The sequence below is a fragment of the Camellia sinensis genome, chromosome 8 (assembly GCF_055761805.1).
Source record: "Camellia sinensis isolate YWXY chromosome 8, ASM5576180v1, whole genome shotgun sequence".
Taxonomy (NCBI): Eukaryota; Viridiplantae; Streptophyta; class Magnoliopsida; order Ericales; family Theaceae; genus Camellia; species Camellia sinensis.
In genome coordinates, this window is record NC_138968.1 from 190682840 (window position 1) to 190692092 (window position 9253).

Genomic DNA, 9253 nt, shown 5'->3' on the forward strand with positions numbered 1-9253 from the left:
CCGATCACCAAGCCGACCCCCCTAATCCAAATAACCCACCACTGTATTTCACCGAGCTCACCAACAGCATTAACCGTTTGGCCAAGCAAAACCAAGCCCTGATTAATGTTCTTCTCCAAAGAAACCTTCCTATGCCTCCTCCACCACCCCTAGATATTCACCCCAACCAAGAACGAGCCCCGAGCCATATTATCCTGCAGCCTAATCCATCCAACTTGGAAAGCTTACAACCCCCTCCCCCAAGTATAAACCTGCCACCTCGGGGCCCACAGCCATCGATCCCGGCATTGACCCCTGAAGGAGAGGCCAGCAGCATCCAGCCCCCACTGCCCTCCGGTGGTGACAACATCCCCCTCTGGGACGCAGAACTCCGAGCCATGAAGTTCCAGCTCCAAGGGGTCATGTAGAACATACAACATAAACCATCTACCACAGCCAAGTCCCCATTTGTTGCTTCCATCAGGGACAAACCTCTACCCCCCAAGTTCAAAATGCCCTTCATCGACTCTTTTGACGGTACGACGGACCCAGTCGACCACTTGGAGACCTACAGAACCCTTATGATCCTCCATGCATTCCCTGACGAAATTATGTGTCGGGCTTTCTCCATGACACTCAAGGGGTCAGCTCAACTTTGGTTTAGTCAGCTGCCGGCGGACTCTATCTCCACCTTCCAGCACCTCAGTGACTCCTTCCTCAGCCATTTCATTGGAGCTCAGCGCAGGCGACGTCCGGCAACCCAACTCCTCAACATCAGTCAGACCGAGGGGGAGTCACTGCGCAGTTTCGTTACCCGCTTCAACACTGAAGCCTTGCAGGTAGCGAAAAGTGATGACAAAGTCATCCTTACAGCATTCATGACCGATTTGCGGTCATCTGACTTCCTCTTTTCCCTCTCAACAAACCCCCCGACCTCCATGGCAGCCCCACTCTCCAAAGCCCAAAAATACATGAACGCCGAAGATTCCCTAGCCGCTCACCAAGATCCTGCAGCCAAAAATCCTACCACTAGGGAGAAGAGAAAGGATTCAGACACCATGTCACGACCCAAACCCGCCCCTATGGGTTTAGCACCGTAACCGGCCATTAATCCGTGATTACCGAAGGCCTGCTTAACAGTAATAACAATAGTACAGAGTACAGGGGCTGGCGGAAAGCCAAAACAGTAAATGAAAGATGTCCAATGAGCTGTGACAGTCTGTATGCAAAAAGACTTTTCATAACATATTCACAATCAAACCATAACAGTATATACATACGTCATATACAGGCATTCAAGTTAGGGACCAAATCCCTACCATAACAGTACAGTACAAGTCTCATACAGTCTATACAAAACAGAAATAGAAAAGGGAAATCTAAAACACCCCAAAAAGCCCTAGCTTGAAGAACTTGGAACCTTTCAGTGAGGCACAGTGGCTGGCTTGACAAAAAGGGAGTTTAACCCAACGCTCCTAGCTCCGATCCGGTGCCTGGACACCTACATATATATATAAACAGTGAGCTAAAGCCCAGTGAATAACATATGCGTAAAGAGGTTAAAAATGAATGTCCTTTCAGTATTTAAAATAGTCATTTGAACAGTATATCAGTTATTCGATCATAGCAGTCATAAGTGGTACATCCAATAGCAAACAGTACAGTAGGTCTTAACAGACAGAATAGTCAGTTGATGGCCATCATATCAGTAAACAATAGTGGTTCCAAACATGGGAACCGACAGAGATCTCTGTGACAGTAGCAGTACAGTACAGTAATAGTAAATTACTATGGATGCCACGAATACAATTCGCAAATAGGACAAGTATTCATTCAGTAAGAAATATCATTTCAGAAAGCAGTACAGTTGATTATTCAGAAAATATTCATGATTGAATATATCTTTACAACATTGTTAGTCACAAAGTTCTGGGCTACAGATAGGCTAGTGAACGTCCTCGAATGCCAACCCTACACAGTTACAGGATGAACACACACTAAGTTGCACGTTTGGGAAACAATAACTTAGTCCCTATCTTGACTCGGTGTGATTCTATAGCATTATCCTCATTAAGATGCCTTAAACTAGGCCTAGGAATGCCTAGGATGGAATGAGGATGCAAAGATGCACTTTAAAACACTTTTCAGAATTTTCAGAAAACAGGGGTCTCGCTCAAACGTGGCTTTCTACGCTCAAGCAGACATGCAGACAAAGGAGCTCCACTCGAACGCGACTTTCCTCGCTCGAGCGGACTGCAAAAGTACTAGATGCATGAAATTCACGCTCGACGGGTGCTCAACCCCGCTCGAGTGTGAGACACAAGTCCTCGCTCGAGCGTGCATTCCCTCGCTCGAACGTGCATTCCCTCACTCGAGTAGACTGTAAACACATGCAAAGTACTGGATACACGCATTTCACGCTCGAGCATTACTTTACTCGCTCGAGCGGACTGCATAAACTCAAAGTGTACGCTCGAGCGTAGAGTTCCTCGCTCGAGCGTGGATCCAAAATCTGAAATTTTCAGATTTGTTTCCAAGCATGAAACTCAACATTTAAAGCATCAAATTCGATTCTTTTGGGCTAATTTTCTGGAAAAGACTTTAAAACTCATAATATGACATGTTTCAAAAATCAATTTGCAAAATCAAAGCCCAAAGGTAGTTCAATTGAACCCATTTTCAAACAAAACTTCAAGAACATGATGTACATGCAACATGCATGATTTTGATCAACTTCAAAGCTTCCAATACATAATCAAATGCGTCAAAACTTCCAAAAACATGATGAATTAATGGACCAAAGCTAGAATATGGACATGCATGTGAGGATTTTCATGAAATCAACCTCAAAACTCAACAATGTAAGCATGCATGCATGAATGATTTAAGCTTAAACTCAACATTTTGAACCAATTCTAGACTCTACTCACCAAACTTTCATGAAACATGCAAGATACAACTTAAATACAAGTTCAAGAAGATGATTCTCCTACCTTAGGTTCTCAATTTCAAGCCTAAAAGCTCAATTATGCAATCTACTTTTTCAATTCTTCTAATATTTCAAGCAAATCTTGAAGAACTCTCTTTTCTCCTATCTCTCTTTCTCTCTAATTGGTTTTGACTCCAGGAATGAACAAGAATGATGCATCAAAGGCTTCAAGACAATGTTGTAGATAGTGGCCCACTAATGGCAAAAGAGTAATTAAAGCGACTAATGTGATTTAGCTTATTTAATCCAATTTAATCATACCAAATCAAATTTCAACTAAATTTACCATAAAATCACATTAATTCTAATTAACGCAAAACACTAATCAGTTCCGGATTCGGTCGCCAATAAGGCCTTCAATTTACAGTTCAAAACTTAAAACATGAACAGATAAATCAATGACAAACAGATAGAAATGCATTTAACATAACACGTTCATGCAATCAATTTAGGATTTCATCCTAATCAGTTACTTATCATGTTCAGTCACAGTTTAGCGGTAATTAGTGGTGAGGGTTGTCACACACTAGAACCACCCAATACAATAACCGGACACCTCATTATACCGACCGACCCCCCGAGCCGACCGGTCGATACCAGCCCAACCGCCCGGCCGGTTCGAGCGGTACACACCCTTCAATTCACCCGTGGAACAAGTCCTCAATCAGATCCAGCGTGACTACCCCCTAAAATGGCCCCAACCATCACGGACTCCTTCCAATCGGAGAGACTAGTCCAAATACTGTCGTTTTTACCAGGACCACGGCCATAACACCGAAGAGTGTGTTAACCTAAAAGATCAAGTTGAGGGCTTGATTCGTCAAGGTCGTCTCAGTCGATTCACGGAAACTCGCCTTCAACAGAGACAACGGACTGAACCCATCAGAAATAACCGCCAGCACACCCCTCCTCGACAACCAGCACAACCTAACCAAGATCATGATCACCCTCCACAGCAAGCTCGGGTACAAGGTAACCCCACCCCACCTGTTGGAGAAATCAGAGTTATTTCTGGCGGGCTTGCTTGTGGAGGACCATCCCGCTCGGCCCAGCAAGCAGTACTCAGAAAAATAAGGCAGGGCTCAGACAAAGAAGTTGTCACATTGGATCGACCCTCCAAACAGCCTAAGCAGTGAACCGAGCCTATCACCTTTACAGACGCTGACTACACAGGCATCCGTTACCTCCATGACGACCCTCTCGTCATCTCCGCCCTCCTCTCCAATTACAAGGTCAGACGGGTTCTCGTTGACAACGGCAGTTCTTCAGACATCATCTTCCTCAATTGCTTCTGCCAGCTCAAGATCGGGGAAGAAAGTCTGTCCCCTCTCCAAACCCCTTTGGTCGATTTCACAAGCGACCGGGTGAACTCCATTGGCTCCATCGATCTTCCCATCACAATCGGCGAGTACCCTCGACAGACCACCAAGTTGCTCACCTTCTTTTTGGTCGACTGCGCCTCTGCCTACAACATCATCCTTGGCCGCACCGCCCTAAATGCTTTCCAAGCTATCACATCCACTTTTCACCTTGCCATCAAGTTCCCCACCGATCTTGGGGTCGGCATAGTGAGGGGAGAGCAGACCGTGGCCAAAGAATGTTATGTCGCCTTACTCAAAGAAGTCAAGCTGATGGAGGCTATGATCATTAAGGGACTCGATGTCAGAGACGAAGACGAGCTGGTTAGGGGGGAACCAGTGGAAGAACTTATCGAGGTTCCCATCGATCCCACCAACCCTGCAAAAACAGCCAAGATTAGCAGTCAACTATCCACCCGAGCAAAGGCCGACCTTACTACCCTCCTGATCGAACACAACGATGTATTCGCATGGACCCACTCAGACATGCTGGGTATTGACCCCTCGTTCATAACTCATCACCTCAGCATTGAGCCCCACTTTCGACCCTTCCGCCAGAAGCAGCGCATCTTTCATCCGGAGCGCAATACTCTCATTGCTGCAGAGGTCGATAAGCTCCTTGAGGCACAATTCATCAAGAGCGTTGACTACTCTAGATGGTTGTCAAACGTGGTCCTAGTTTGTAAGAACAATGGTAAATGGAGGCTCTGTGTCGACTACTCCGACCTCAATCGAGCTTACCCCAAAGACAGCTACCCTCTTCCTCATATAGATCTGCTGGTTGACGCCACGGCCGGTCATCAGATGCTCAGCTTCATGGATGCCTTCTCTGGGTATAACCAAATTTTGATGCACCCGTCTGATCGGGAACACACCTTCTTCATCACCGACCGAGGTACCTACCATTGCCGTGTGATGTCATTTGGGTTGAAAAATGCTGGGGCCACCTACCAACAGTTGGTCAATGCTATCTTCCATCACCAAATAGGCCGAAACATGGAAGTATATGTCGACGATATGCTAGTCAAGAGTAAGCTCTCCACAGATCATCTGGCCGACCTGCGAGAGACCTTCGCCACCCTACGAAAGTACCAAATAAAGCTCAATCCAGAGAAATGCGCCTTCGGCGTAGGATCTGGGAAGTTCTTGGGTTTCATGGTCAGTCAGCGGGGCATTGAAGCTAACCCTGAAAAGATCAAGGCCTTGATTGAAATGCAGTCTTCCAGAATGGTTAAAGAGGTTCAGAGAGTTACTGGCCGATTTGCCGCCCTCAACCGCTTCATTTCACGCGCAACGGATAAGTGTCTCCCCTTCTTTAAAGTACTTCGGCAAACTTTTGAGTGGACGACCGAATCCGAAGAGGCTTTTCAGCAGTTGAAGCAGTGCATGGCCAACCCCCCCTTTTTTCTCAGGCAATCACGGGTGAACCCCTCTTCCTTTATTTAGCCGTGTCGGACACCGCAGTCAGTGCAGCCCTTATCAAGGAAGACAGCTCGGTCCAACGGCCAGTCTACTACATCAGTCGGGCTCTTAGGGGAGCGGAACAGAATTACCCATCGTTAGAAAAATGTCCTTGGCCTTGGTCACCACCTCTAGAAGGCTCTGTCCCTACTTTCAAGCCCATTCCATTGTGGTCCTCACTGACCAACCATTAAAGAAGATAATGCAACAATTAGAGCTTTCTGGTAGACTTATGCAGTGGTCAGTCGAACTCAACCAGTTTGACATCTCCTACCGGCCTCGGACAACAATTAAGGGGCAGGCTGTTGTCGATTTCATCTTGGAATTCACTAATCCCACTCCAACCATAGCTCTTCCGCCTCTACCACCCCCAACCGAGCCAGAAGACCCCCCACTCTTGGACCTTCAATGTCGATAGATCATCCTGCAAAGAAGGTAGCGGGGCTGGTCTAATCCTCACCGCCCCTGAAGGTGGTTATTTCAAATGTGCTCTCCACTTATTGTTCGATGCAAGCAATAATGAGGCCGAGTATGAGGCATTGATAGCAGGTCTCTGCCTAGCCAGAGACATTGGTGTCAGCCATATCTAAGTGTTCAACGATTTCCAGCTCATTGTCGGCCAAATCACGAGGGAATTAGGTGCTAAGGACGACACAATACGGGCTTGCAGGGACATTGCACTCCCTCTCGTTCACCTCTTCAGCAATTTCCACATCAAGCACATCACTCGGATAGAAAACTCCAAGGCCGATGAAATGGCTCAGCTGGCCTCGGCCAACCAGTCAGACCTCAGCCACGGTGTCCGCCTCGAGTACCTGACTCACCCTGTCATTTCCCCAAACCAACAGCAAGTCTATTTTCTCAAAAACGAACCTATCCCCTGGGCTGCTGATATCTCTCTCTTCTTGACAACGAGGGAACTGTCAGCTAACAAACAGCAGGCCGCCAAAGTCAGGGCCCGGTCGTCCAACTACATTCTTGTCGGCAACCTCTTATACAAACGTGGTTTTTCACGTTCATACCTCAGATGCCTCAATCCTGTTCAAGCAACCTACGTGATGAGGGAAATCAATGAGGGTATCTGTGGTAATCATTCGGGCGCCTGGTCTCTAGCCCACAAAATACTTCGCACTGGTTATTTCTGGCCTACTCATAATCAGGATGCGACAGACTTCGTGCTCAAATGTGATAAGTGCCAGCGTTTTGCCAACATCCCTCATGCTCCTCCTGCAGAATTAGTCACGCTTTGTAGTCCCTACCCATTCGCCAAATGGGGGATTGACCTAGTTGGCCCATTGCCCACTGGCTGAGGCCAAACTAAATTTGCCATTGTTGCCATTGATTACTTCACTAAATGGGTGGAGGCAGAACCCCTTGCCACAATTACTGAACGGAACACAACCAGATTCATTTGGCAGTCGATCGTATGTAGATTTGGTATCCCTCAAGCCATCGTCTCCGACAACGGTAAACAATTCGACAATGCCAAGTTCAGGAAATTCTGTGCAGAGCTTCAAATCCAGCCATGCTTCTCTTCCCCAGGTCATCCCCAAGCCAATGGCCAAGTTGAGGTCATCAACTGTTCTCTTCTGAAGATCATCAAAACCAAGTTAAAAGCAGCTAAGGGACTCTGGGCTGAGAAACTACCGAATGTACTCTGGGCCTACCGCACTACCGCTCGAACTCCCACTGGGGAGACCCCCTTTCGCTTAACATACGGCGCTGAGGCGGTCATCCCAGTGGAAGTCAGTCTTCCTACCCCAAGGGTTCTACATTCGGATCCAGAACTAACTGAAGAGCTGCGTCGGGCAGACCTAGACCTAATTGAAGAGCTCCGAGAAACCACTGCAGTCCGAAGGGCCTTATACCAACAGAAAATGAGAACTCACTACAACCGCAAAGTCCGACCAAGGGAGTTCGCCGTGGGGGACCTTGTTTTACGAGAAACAACCCTTGCCACCAAAAATCCGACTGAAGGGAAACTGGCAGCCAAATGGGAAGGATCTTACGTTGTTAAAGCCAGACCTCGTCTGGGCACATACCGACTTCAGGACATGGAAGGTCGAGACCTCTCCTATCCGTGGAACGCCGAACACTTGAAGTGTTATTTTCAATAATTTCTCATTCTTGTACTAATCAGTTATTATATTTTCTTTTCGGCAATCTACACACTTGAATGTTCTTATTCTTCTCTCACATGATGTAAATTTTTGATCAAATAGGCTACACTTTAATGACAACAAGCTTATATCTCAGTTATTTGTGTGGTATTCCAATAACGCTTTGATTGCAGCCTCAGCCAGACTGAACATGAAGAACTCAGCCAGACTGAGCATGAAAAGCCTCAGCCAGACTGAGCATAAAGAGCTCAGCCAGACTAAGCATGACAAGCCTCAGCCAGACTGAGCATGAAGAACTCAGCCCGACTGAGCACGAAAAACCTCAGCCAAACTGAGCACGAAGAGCTCAGCTAGACTGAGTTACGTAACGCCTCAGCCAGACTGAGCATAAAGAGCTCAGCCAGACTGAGTTACTTGAAGAGCCCGTTAATCGCAGCTTCACCTATATCGAGCACGAATGAAGAGCTCGGTCAAGGCCATTTCGTGCCAACTTCATGGTTGTGGCATAGTGGCCATACCTAGCCAAATTCCAGGTCTATGCTTTTACACCTCTCAACACTCTTTACATTTTTTGGTTTTCATTTCCCAACTTAATTTTTCATTTATCAACACTCTTACAACATGACTTACAACTTCACTTTTGGGCCTGATTTGACACTCCACATTTTTGACATTCTTACATGCTTTCTTTACAAGTCAGATTGTTTTCTTACTTATCAACTTTTACAAGTCAGCCTCTTCCCTTACAAGTCAAGCCTAATTTGAATAAACCATTCTCATTCATTTTCGACTCACAAACATAAAGACAGCAGTGTGACAAACACAACCTTATAATTTTATTCATTCACAAACTTATACACAAGTTTATTACAGTAATTCAAAAAAAAAAAACAACAATAACAAAAAGAAAAATAACCAAAACTCTGAGTACAAATTTTGTCCACTTCCATCATTCCTTTTCACTTGACACGAGGTCTTCTTCTTTAACACCCACGTCTAGGGGGGTCTGGGCCACGTCGTCGTCGTCAATCTTGACACTACTCAAGTCTAAGTCTGGAAACAGCTCTTCCGCTTTACGTTTGATCATCTTCACCCGCTGTCTCAAAACTCAGCCATTTCGTGTTTGTAGAAGTCCGACCACTGGAAGCTCTGGATCACTTCTTTTTCACTCTTGCCGCCAGCGGTCGCTCCCGACGGGCCAGCCCCCCCATCCCCTTCTCTCGTCAAATTACTGGCGAACGCAGCATCAATCACCATCTGGAAGTCAGCAGACCCCTTGAACTGCTCTACCGCCACGACGCATAAGTCAGGGTATGCTGCCCTTTCAGACGCTGCTTTGGTTTTTT